Source organism: Podarcis cretensis, assembly GCF_951804945.1.
Source record: "Podarcis cretensis genome assembly, chromosome: 3".
Lineage (NCBI taxonomy): Eukaryota > Metazoa > Chordata > Lepidosauria > Squamata > Lacertidae > Podarcis > Podarcis cretensis.
This window is the reverse complement of record NC_137172.1, coordinates 43,601,328-43,614,125: the sequence shown is the minus strand read 5'-3', so window position 1 is coordinate 43,614,125 and position 12,798 is coordinate 43,601,328. Positions and strand designations below refer to the sequence as shown.

Sequence of the window (12,798 nt, the reverse complement as noted above, 5' to 3'; positions counted from 1 at the left end):
ATGTGATGTGGAAGATCCTGTTACCGGGGTTACATGCAGTTTTTAAATATGAATAGTAGCTGCAGGCACTTCAACTTCGACTGAGACCAGAGTGCTGGGGAAGAGAGTTAGCTAATTCTCACTGCATTGTTTTCACTCACTTCACTCATCGACTGAAAACACAGAAAAGGGACTTGGAGCAGCCAGACTAGTTTACTTCACATAAACTGGGGTGGCAGCAACGGCTCACAGTTTGGTTTCTTAATTTTTTCCCTTCCTAGTGAAAAAATGAAAAATAAATGTCTGGGTCCAGTAAACCTGTACCCTTTCTACTCTTCTCTCAGAGGCTCTGGAGCCAAGTCAAATGTCTGACACAACATCTTATTCAATCTTGTGGGATTGGTTTCAGTTGAGGTGGCATTCACTACCGCAACTGTAACTTCTGTCAGCCACCTATACATAAACCACAAATAGCGTTCAACGACATTACAACCCACATACAAAGGTTGCTGCCAGGCATACATATAAGAGACACTCTTAATAGTCAAATCACTAATAGACTCATTCCTCACCTCCGCTGGACCATCCAAACTGGATACTAATACTAAAAATATTTATACCCCACCCATCTGGCTGGGTTTCCCCAGCCATTCTGGGCGGCTTCTAGCAAAATATATATAAAAAATAAAATGTCAGACATTAAAAACTTCCCTAAACAGGGCTGCCTTCAGATGTTTTTTAAAAGTTGTGTAATTCTTTATCTCCCTGACATCTGATGGGAGGGCGTTCCACAGGGACGGCGCCACTGCTGAGAAGGCCCTCTGCCTGGTTCCTTGTAACTTTACTTCTTGTAGTGAGGGAACTGCCAGATGACCCTCAGAAGTGGACCTCAGTGTCCGGGCTGAAAGACGAGGGTGGAGACACTCCTACATGTATACTGTGCCAAAGCCATTTAGGGCTTTAGAGGTCAGTACCAACACTTTGAATTGTGCTTGGAAACGTACTGAGAGCCAGTGAAGATCCTTTAAGACTGGTATATTGTCTCAGCGGCCACTCCCAATCACCAGTCTAGCTGCCACATTTTGGACTAATTGTAGTTTCCAAGTCACCTTTAAAGGCGCATTGCAGTAATCCAAGCGGGATATAACCAGAGCATGTACCACTCTGATGAGACAGTCTGAGGGCAGGTAGGGTCTCAGCCTGCACACCAGATGGAGCAGGTAGACAGCTGCCCTGGACACAGAATTAACCTGTGCCTCCATGGACAGCTGTGAGTCCAAAATGACTCCCAGGCTTCGCATCTGGTCCTTCAGGGGCACAGTTACCCCATTCAGGGGTAACTTTTTAAAGAAGCGGTTTAATAATCACCTCTTTCAGTGGTCTGGGAAGGCTCCCTTCCAGAGATAAGCATTCATCACCCTGCAGAGCCCATCGTCCAGCCCTTCCCGGCTCGCTTTCATGAGCCAGGGTAGGCAAGGATCAAGAAGACAAGTGACCTATTTCACTCGTTTAAGCAGCCTGCCCACATCCTTGGAGGTAACAGATTGGAATAGATCCCACACAATTTGACTAGACAGGACTCTAGCACTCTCCCACCCTGGCCCTGCTCCCACAGTGGAGTCTACCTCTTTCTGAATCTGAGCAAAATCATTGCAGGATATCTTGGGGTCCTCACCAGGCCCTGATGGCAACAGTGGTTCAGTTAAATTGTGAACCACCTGAAAGAGTCTCCTGATGTTATTTTCTGCAGATGCAATAGAGGCGGCGAAAAAGCTCCTCTTCACAATCTCTATTGCCACTTGGTAGGCTCGACGTTGATCTCTAACCCGTGTTCAATCTAATTCAGAATGAGTTTTCTGCAACCGGCGCTCTAGCCATCTCAGGGAGTGTTTCATCACCCTCAGCTCCGGGGAGAACCACGGGGCCATCCAGGCTCCATGTCATTGGAGAGGAGCCAGACACTTGATAGCCCTGGTTAACTCCACATTCCAGCGTGTCACCAGGGAGGCCATCAATATGGGATAAAACATCCCCTACCACTCTCTGGAAACCATTTGGAGCCATTAAGTGGTGGGGGAGGACCATCCAAACTGGTCCCACCTCCCTGCGGAGGGGAAGGATTGCGGAGAAGTCTAGTTGCACGAGGAAGTGATCTGACCATGGCACTTCTTTTGTTTCATTTTACTTACTGTCAAATCACCCATGTCCACAGAGGTGAACACCAGGTCTAAGGCATGTCCACAGCTTATTCAGGGACAGCCCCATGGAGGCCATGCTTTCCACGAAGTCCTGAGTGGCCCTTGTAAGGTTGTGTCAGCATGGATGTTAACATCCCCTAGGACAACCAAACTAGGTGTCTCCAGAAGAACATCTGCCATGACCTGAAGCAGCTCGGGCAGGGAATCCTTGGAGCAGCAGGGAGGTCAGTACACCAAAAGGAATCCTGTACTGCCCCTATTGCCCAGCTTCCAGAACATGCACTCAGAAAACCGGGTCTTCCCAATAGGACGCCTGGTGCAAACTAATAACTTCCTAAAAATCACTGCAACCCTCCCTCTCCACCCACATGTCCTGGCTTGCTGTGCATAAGAGAAACCTGGTGGACAAACAGCAGCAATGACAGGCCCATCTGCTTCATCCAACCAATTCTCTGTTACATATGCCAGGTCAATTCCACCATCCACGATCAAGTCATGGATGGCGGTGGTCTTGTGAATCATTGACCTGGCATTACACAGCAGCACCTTAAGGTCATGTGGGTCACCCTTGTTGATTCCAGTATCCTTCTGGTCAGGACCAGGCCTGGAGGCAGGGAGAGTCTTCAAACAATGACTAAACTTGCCTCCTCGGTAATGACATGGTCTGGTCCTAGCATAACTCCTCCTATCTGTGATCACCAAGATTGGGTGTCCCAGCGCATCCCCCCTAGTGGAACCTGCCCCAGCCATTCTGCTGGCTAGGGCCCACTCCCAGGCCAGCCCTGAACCTATCGCCTTAAAAACAAGTTTTCTTATACAAACTACAATCAAAACAATAAGCCAGTAGAGAATAAAAAGAAACACAATTTGCAAGTACGAACAGATGATGGAAAATGATAAAATTATTTTTAATTATTTTTCGTAGAAAACTAGCACAAAACATTATTGAGCTTTCAAAATACCTTGCTTGATTGCTGTTCAATGTAATGTTACAGTGCCACCTGATGGATACTGAACAAAACAACTCTTACAACAAACATTTTATATTCTTAGTTCTAAATACATTGTAGTTTAGAATTTTCTATCATCCCTGTCTGTAGGTATAGTCAAGATTTGCTGATAATATGAGTCCTGGAGGTTCCATCACACTGCTGTATGACACATAGCAAAGGGCAGACCTGCAGTTGAATATCACATGCAGGCTCAAAAATCAGTGAGATTGGTTGGCATCTGTCTGTCTCAGGAGACAATGGAAGAGTTGCCTTTGGGGGCGAAGTCAAACCATTGGAGAGTTACAGCACCTGCTGTGACTGTAGAGACTGATATGGGAGTGAAATATTTATTACAGATGGGGCAGATGAAGGCATCTGATGCAGGTGTGCCATGGCGTTTCTTCTTTCTGTGCTCTTCCCAGCTTCATTCCTCCTCTGGTCACTGCTGTGGATGCACATGGTATCTAAAATTAAACAGCATAATAAGTGCTTCGGCATCCCACTGATTTAAATGGGACACTTAAATGCATGCACTGATGGATTCCTAATTAAAATCAATGGGGCCCTTGACTGTACTGCTGTTTAAGTCTATTTTTTGCAAACACAGTTCATGCCATAGCTGTGAACTCTATGGGTAAGAAGATATAATTCATTCATTTACTTCTCTTTTCTTTCTATGAACTGAGACTAGGCAGAGATAACCTTTCAGTTTCAATAGACAAGTGCACTGCAGGAAACCTCAAACCACCTCAGTGTCTTATCAGGAAGTGATAATTTACATTGCCACAAGCACATACAACAGAAAATAAATTTTCATCTGGGGAACCAAATGATTGTTCTAAACTTGGATATCAAAACAATTATTGATGCTATAAAGTATTTAATTCACAGTGGCCTGAATCCTATGATAAGCTACCATAAGGAAATTTGCAGAAGGAAACTTTAAGCTGCAGTCCTAACCTCACTTCCCAGGGAACAAGCCACATTGAATTAAATACAACATTTATGAGTGAGTAGATGTTTACATTTGTGCTGTTACTGTCCCTTTGCTGCCTGCAAGTTAGTGAGGCAAGACTTGCCCTTGCAGAAGACATGCTGGCTCTGCTTCAGCAAAGCTTGTTCTTCTATATGCTTGGATATTTTATTTTAACGGTACTTTCCACCAGTTTTCCTGGGACAGATGTTAAGCTAGCCAGCCGGCAATTTCCAGAATCCCACCTGGATCCCTTTTTTAAAAATTGTGCTGCACTGGCCACTTTCCAGTCCTCAGGTATAGAGGCTGACCCGAAGGACAAGTTACACATTTTTAAAGAAGATCAGCAATTTCACATTTGAGTTCATATCTGGTCTCAGTGAGTTCTCAGTGTTTATTTTGTCTGTTAGGCCTAGACCTTCATCTCTTATCATCACTATCTGCTTCTGTTCTTCAGACTCCCTGCCTGCATAAACTAGTTAAGGCTCTGGGATCTGCCCCATATCTTCCTCTGTGAAGACAGAGGACAGGGCTGCACTGACAGCCACTTTTATGTAAAACTATGTTGCAAGCAGTTTATGCATAGTGCGACTTGAATTACACACAAAATAAATTCCTTTCAGTATCACCTTAAAGACCAACTAAGTTAGTTATAGGTATGAGCTTTCGTGTGCATGCACACTTCTTCAGATACACAAAATAAAACCTAAGCAAATTAAACAGTTCAAAAGCAGTGTAATTTAGGACTTGGGACAAAGGGAGAGACACTGTGGGATTGTTATAAGGAACAATGCTACACTAAGTTCCATGTGAGCTGACCATTTTAATTTCACTTCCATCTAATAGAGGAAGAACAACACGAAAGAGCCAAAGTGTGGGAGCTATCTCCAACCTATTTGTATCATAGCAACCGAGGGGGCTTCCAGATGTGGACAATTTAGCAGTAATTATTTCTGTTCTACTTTAAGCTGGAAGTGAAATAGCAGCTCTGCTTTCAGACTTCTTGCACCTTTTCTCCAGCACTGGATTATTTTGGGATATGTGACTTTCATTAGGATTTTTGTGTGTGTGTATTTTGTTAAGTATTTGTTACTGAATTTCTGATCGTAATCCCTGCCTGCTGAAATTGGGGGGCAAAGGGAGAAATAGATGTAATGGTACTGCTATTTGGAAAGGGAAGGGATAAAGTGATAAAGCTGAGAGGCAGTCCATAAAGGAAATGACTAGCTAGAGCAATCTATGGAAGTCCAAATAAGAGCATGAAAGACCACCCACAACAGTAGAAAGTTTGCAGGTATTGCATTGAGTTTAAAAAGCTGGATTTTTCTTAACTCTTTTTGAGTCAGAGGAAGGAAGCTGAACAGAGAAAAAAGTAAGAAAGGTATGTTTTGTTCATGGCACTGTGTAGATGCCTTGTAAAAAGTGAACAAAGTGTAGGTATTTCCACAGTAAATGCCCACTGTGGAAGCAGCTCAATACAACTTGCACTACTGAAATGGGAAAAAGTTTGCCATGCTTCTCAAAGTAACTAAGGTGTGTAATAAAGGGAAGGCTCTCAGAAAGCCACTGTTGGTGATCTGTTCATGATGTATATGAGGAACAATTAAAGAGCCATTTGTCTTGCACAGGGAAACAAGAGACTGAAATGCATTATATGGGGAAAGGGTCAGTGGTGTGAGGGCAGTGCTAAGGGCCAGCCCTTGCCAACCCTGTTCCTTCCAGACATTTTGGACTCAATATCCATCAGCCCCAGTCAGGATAGTTGGGGCTGATGGGAATTGTAGTCCAAAACATCTGGGGGGCACCAGCTTGGCCAAGATAGTCTTAGGCTGTGATGTTCCCATGGCTACTCTCTTCTTTGTTGCTTGGCAGTTAGTGTAACCGTTGTGTTATGAAATACTGGGTTGGTTTTCAAGGGAAAGCAAGGGGTTGGTATTGTCAGAGCATAGGGTAAAAGCAGTCTTGCCTGGCATTGGTGATATCTGTGCACAAAGAAATGTTGCATCAGGAGACAGAAGTCTGTAAATATTTAAATAACTTTACATTATAATAGATTTTGCCTCTGGTTTCACTGTATTCAAGCAGTGTCTCCCTGAATAGCTTCATGATGGTTTCTAAAAACATTAATTTATTAAATTAATATGTAAAACTTTAAGAGGGTGGGAAGAGAGAGAAAAGGTCATTTCTACACACACAGAGGCAAGCTCGATCAGATACTTAGAAACTGATAATGGTCAAGAATGCATAAAAAATAGAATATTGTAATGAGTTTTTTGAGGAGGGCTAGATCCCCCTAAACGTGTTATGATTTAGAATTAATCCAGGTTTGATTAAACTTTGCCAAACACAGAACCCCCCTGGATTTAGTTATGCTAAGGAACCAAGCCAGCTGGCAGAGCAAGCTGGATGGGCCATTAGCAGGGGGCAAAGGCTGATGGTCTGTCAAGACTGCCAGGCAAGGGGGATCTTCTGGAATAAATAATTGCTGAATATTCTCTGCCAGCAAGGCTTTTCCTGCTCTGTTCCATTACATGAGGATGGATGTGACTATAACGAGTAAAAAGCTAAGAGAAAACGATATTACCTTCACAAGAAAGGACCTTTGTCTGGAAAGGTCTTATCTTGCAAAGTAGCTCGGGCAGCAGTTAAAGTGGAGATTTTCTTCACTGGAAGTAACAAAGTAGCTTTCTGTATGTAGTCACACTGAAGCTGTGATGTTGCAACCTGGCAAGAGTTCTGTGGGTACCAGAGGCAACTGGGGATGGCAGACAAAGGTTCACCACAAGGACTGCTGAGACTGCAAAGAACAATGTGCTGCCAAAAAGGATTGGGATGACTTCAAACAGAAGGATGCAGAAATAGAATTCGGGGGGGGGGGAATGCCAAGGAACTTAAGAAAAACAAACAAGAAGACAATAACTCTTCCATTTGAACAGACAAGGATTGACTGATACTTCCTTGTACTGGCTCCAACTTTCAGAGCAAGTTGCAGAGATGGCCATGCTTGCTTTTCTAAAGTGTTATCTCAGGTTTATTGTACATTACATTACATTATTGTATCATGGATCTCTTCTGGCTAGCATGTGCCACAGTAGAGTTGCAATAAGGATAGCAGAAAAGGATAACCTCTGCAGGGTTTTTAAGGGGAAGGAAGTGCAGTCGTACCATGGTTTTCAAACAGCCTAGTTCTTGAACATTTTGGTCGAACGGACTTCTGGAATGGATTCTGTTCAACTTCCAAGGTACAACTGTAGATTTGAAAGAAACCAGGGTAGACATTTGGAATCTTGGATATTTAGCAAATAATGGCCTTAGTGAAGTATTTTTCCAGTACAGTATGATACATACACATACATCCATGTTTGAATACAGGAATGAATCTAGCTGTTGTACTAACAGTACTAGAACCTCCTTAACCAGGAAAGTGACATTGGCACTTTTTCCCACAATAGAAAGGGTGGTATAGTTTGATGGAGGGGTGTGGCAGAATGTTATTTGATGACAAACCACTCACAGCAATATACTTAGTTATTACCAAGTCCTTTAGTAAGTGAGTGATGTTTTAGTAGAAAAATAATTGACCAAATAACTGTATTAGAACTTGCGGGGAGGGATTATGGTTGCTTTATGGTTTTTTAAATAAAAAAATATGCAGCCACAAAAGGGAATGGTAGGTAAGTATTATTGTGAAATAACCATTGACATAAACCTCAGTGATGTGAAATCACAAATAGGTTAACCATAACTCTGTGAAAATATAACACTGCTACCAAGTATGTTTGAAGTACTTGACAAGTCACTTCATAATGTTATTACAGAGTTGAGCAATTGTACATTTTCAGATATGGATGGAAATATTGGTTCCCAGTGTTAATGCTAATACTACCACATAGTGGTCAGGTTTAGCACGAAGTGTGCTTGACAAGAAATAATTCTAGGGAAGTTGGAAAGAATGGGAAGCCCTCACTAACCGCTCAGACTTTGCCAGCTCTGGAAGCAAAAATGCCCTAGTATTTGTAGTTCCAGTGATCAAATCATTACTAGTTCCCCCCATAAAATCTTGTGACAATTTGGAGTTATGTTTATTTGATTCCTGAGTCTTTAGGATATTGGACTTTCTATTGTTTGCAACAAGGCGCCAAATCATACTTTTAACAGGCAAGGCTTGCAATCTTTTCACCTGTAAGTGCTCTGTGTACATAATTATATTACATTTACTATTATAATTTGTTATGGCCTTTGACTGTACTCCTGCTGCGCTCCTGATCTCATTCATCCTTGTGTGACACAAAATTGCAAAGAGACAAAATACAAAACAATGCAACTGGATTGTCTGGGGGTGTTTGCTCACATCCACCTGGACTTAATCCTAACATGTAGTCTATAGGACTCCAGATTCACTACCATTACCAATCGGGGGAAAGAATGTTAAATGGAGGAGTGTTGTGTCCCTACATCTTATGTGGTCAGTCCTGGACACTATTTCAATGGATGAAAAGGAATTCCTTGTTAAAAATGTGTTTTCCAACCTCATGGGGATGGGGTGGGGCCTGGAAACAGATAATGATTGCTGATTGGATGCATGTGTCTGCTGGCTTGTGGCAGATTGTCCGCCAGAGACAGCAGCAAGAATGAGGGATCTGATTGAAGATTATGTGTGCAAGAGGGTATGGAGAGTGAGCTTACCCAAAGATAAATTTCTTGCTACCCCACCAAAGAATTTAAATCATCAGTGTCCTAATAAGTAGCATGATTTCAGTTACATTGTACAGTATAAGTACATACATGAGCTCTGCATTTACAGTTACATATAAAGGTGATCAAAAGCTACAATGAGATTTAATAGTAAAAACAAAATGTGCCCTCTGGTTTAGTAAAGCAGAATCAGAAAATAGCCAAACATCCCAAATGGATGTGTTATTTTACAGACTATTAATAATGATTTTACCTAATCCACTCTCAGTTCTAACCTATGAAAAAGCAGCTAGCATAGTTTAGAGGAACAAATTAAAGAAGCATTGAATCTAGTGGATGTTATATAGCTAAGCTTTACAAAGAAGCTTAATTGCAGCCCCAAAATGGTTGCAGTAATACCCAATATCCATCTGTTATTATTCATAAACTGATATACATTTGGGAGTTGCTGGAAAATATGCTCTGTATACAAGAGAGCTTGCTTAAAATACTGAATCCAGCTTTTGCCTTTAAATCTGTTTATACAACCGACCCTGATGATGTTCCAAATGCTGGTGTGTGGGAGCCACACTCAGGGTGAAAAAAGAAACAAAGATTGCTCCAAACTATTTAGCATAGCACTTTAGCAGCAACAATAACATCTGTTCATTGAACATACATCATTAAAATGAGCCCAGAAGGCATTCACTTTTAAATGTACAAAGCAACATGCCTCTACAAATGTTATTTAAAATACATCGGGATTTCAACAGTGATAAATTCTAGGCAAATTATCTGGTTGTATGGTTGCAACATAGCTTTGTAAACGATCTCTGACTGTGGAATGTAATGGAATAAAGTATTCTCCCCTCCAAGTTCCTCGGAATATAAAAAATAATAACTTTCTCCATTCTTTTTCTTTGCTTACCTATGTGTGACATATTTGTGAGAAAAATGGTATAATGCTGATATTTTGGGGGGTCCTCTGGAAGTCTTTTTTTAAATTGTGCATTCACAATGCTTTGTGTTCATGATGGTACTGGGTTGGCTAAACAAAACACTGCTCTCAATTTTGTTTGTTCCTGCAAACATTTTAGGGCACACATACTGCTTCATTTTCAATTGGTGCATGTCCTGTATCTTCCTGCTGAAATCCTGTAACCTTTTATACACAAATGTTCCAGTTTATTTTTGTCTGCTTTCATTGCACTATAGTGCAAGAGTGCCCCTTCAGATGGCAATAATCCAGTAACACTGGTGAAGCACCACTGGGGAAGCCCCACAGAACAACTAGTAAAGCTGAACGATGTGTGGATAGGTCAGTATAAATCCACCACTAATGCAATATTATTGAGCCAATGACATGTTGCAGAATGCACCCACAAGAAAAACTCAGTTATATTTTGCAAATATGATTTTTGCCATTGAATTTAGACTTCTAGGAGAGCAAATACAGCCATAGGCATGAGGATGAACAAAGTTATATTTGCCTACTTTCATTTTCTGTAAGGTATTTCAACTGTTAATAATTGGGAGTTGGTTTACAATTTGTATTTTAATGGATTAGACGTAAATAAATGGGCATATTATCAAAACATCAGAATCTATATGGGATAGCGAAGGAATAGTTAAGATACCCTAAAATGTATTAAACAAAGCCTCCAGTCATTGTTAGATGGGGTAAAAAACCCAAACATCTTTAATATTGCTCATTCCTAATTACTGTTACCTTAAGAGAATAAAAAGCCTAAAAAAGAAAGGCTTGCACCTTGTTGGCTAAAGATTTCTCTCACCAATTAAATGTGGCCTGCAGCTATGGCCATGATCCAGAAAACCACCAAGCTAGTTCCATGATTCCAAGGTTGCTTTAGACTTGCCTTTCTTAAACAGCCCTCCGCCATATGACAAATTGCTTTTGAAGCTGAAAAGTGTTTCAAAGGCTGTTCGAAACTGTGATGGCATGGGGTCGGCTGTTCAAATAAAAAATATACTGGGCTAGTGCAGGCTCCTGGTATGAGCCCAAGCAGCTCTTTAGGTCCACGGCTAACACTGTGGGATGATTAACCTTGCCACCCTTGCTTTTCATCAGGTGAAAGAACAGAAGTCACAGTGTACAAAAGTAAAAATGCACACAGAATCTGTGCAAACTTGTGAGGAAAAAGGAAAGAGTGAAACATATAGAAATGGATCCCATGACTAACACCAAGCCTTTTCTCATCATCCAACAATTCCTTCTATGGGCGGCTGCATGGAAGTGTTGTAATGGACATGTCTGGGCCATCTTATCTTAGTGTAAAACAACAAGATAGCAGTAAGCCTTGAGCCCTCTCATGCACTCCCTTCCTCCCTTGCCTGAGGCGGCCACCTCACTCTGCCTAATAGCAGGGCTGGCCCCGGCACAGTTCCGTCACCCTGGAGTGCAACAAGAGCTGGCTTATTGGAAAGCCTTTCCTATTGTGGCTGTGAAGTGAACTGCATCAATGTATTTTCATTGCTGCCAGGGCAAAGAGAGAGACCTTGTGGAACACTGATTGCAGGATAACCCACAAGGTCTCTCTCTCTTTGCCCTAGCAACCAATGAAAATCTGGGCAAGGGTTATTATTAAGGAGATTGCAGCTGACTGCTTTGGGGGTGCTCTTATTTAACCATAATATCTTTTAATATATATTTTAAAATCTATATTAAATTTTACCCTTTTAATATGCTAAGTTCTATATAGGTTAAAGGTAAAGGTAAAGGTACCCCTGCCCGTACGGGCCAGTCTTGACAGACTCTGGGGTTGTGTGCCCATCTCACTTAAGAGGCCAGGGGCCAGCGCTGTCCAGAGACACTTCCGGGTCACGTGGCCAGCGTGACATCGCTGCTCTGGCGAGCCAGAGCCGCACACGGAAACGCCGTTTACCTTCCCGCTGGTAAGCGGTCCCTATTTATCTACTTGCACCCGGACGTGCTTTCAAACTGCTAGGTTGGCAGGCGCTGGGACCGAGCAGCGGGAGCGCACCCCGCCGCAGGGATTCGAACCGCCGACCTTTCGATCGATGAGGCTTTAACCCACAGCGCCACCTGCGTCCCTGCCTCTATATAGGTTACATGTGATCAATGTAGTATTGTAAAGATGGTAGGTTTTACGTAGGATTCTTCCAGGCAGCAATGTGATTTTTATTGCAGTATTTTATACTGCTAGGTTATCTTATATGTGAATGGCCTATGACCCAAGCATTAATAAATGACATAAATGTAAAATCGTTAGCAAGATTGAAATATCACTTGTAGTTTAAGGTTGAATTCTGGACATAGGGGAAGAGGTAAAGGATTTGGATTATCATAAAAGATGCCGGAGGAAAGAATGAATAATAGGACCCACAAAGGGGAGGATGGAAGTCTACGGGATTCCTTATGATCTTGTTTTTATTATTTATGTTTACTATATCTCTGTAAAATTTTAATTTGAAAAACCAAATATTTTTTTTGAGATTTAAGAAGGAACCAAAAAATAATAAAATAAAGAATAAACGACATAAATGTAAGCATAAAACCTCTGGGTTGTTTTCGTGTGTGTGTGTGGGGGGGGGGGAGAAACACTTTTTTAAAAAAGGATCTCGAATGACCACGGATTTAGCTTGCCCTCAACGCGGCAGTCCAGGGGAAGCGAAGGCACTTTGGTAGATGCTCGGAAGAGAAGGGGATGATCAAATGCGCTTGGAATTCGGGACGGGAACGAGCCGAGCGCCGCTTTCTGGCTTCCTTCACCAGAGGAGCTTCTCCCGAGCAGCAATAACGTGACGGAGCCTTGGCGGGGCGCCTGCCTCAAACCAAAGTCCTGAACAAAATCAAAACTTTGCGGTTCCCCCTCGCACGTTTGGTCCACATTTCACCCACCTCCTTTTTTTTTTTTTTAATTTGGTGCACCTCCAGCCCCCTTATCCCGCCCGTTTCCCTCTGCCGCTCATTACTTTTCTCCTCCGCCTCTTCCAGCGACTC

General features: G+C 42.3%; 1 long non-coding RNA gene across 1 annotated transcript; it reads right to left on the bottom strand.

Annotated features, from left to right (window-relative positions):
* Positions 1 to 3,061: 3,061 nt before the first annotated feature.
* LOC307212361 lies at positions 3,062 to 12,764 on the bottom strand. Its single transcript, XR_013836962.1, has 2 exons — positions 12,354 to 12,764; positions 3,062 to 3,633 (listed from the first exon to the last, which is right to left on the bottom strand). It is a non-coding gene; the product is annotated as an uncharacterized lncRNA (long non-coding RNA).
* Positions 12,765 to 12,798: the final 34 nt, after the last annotated feature.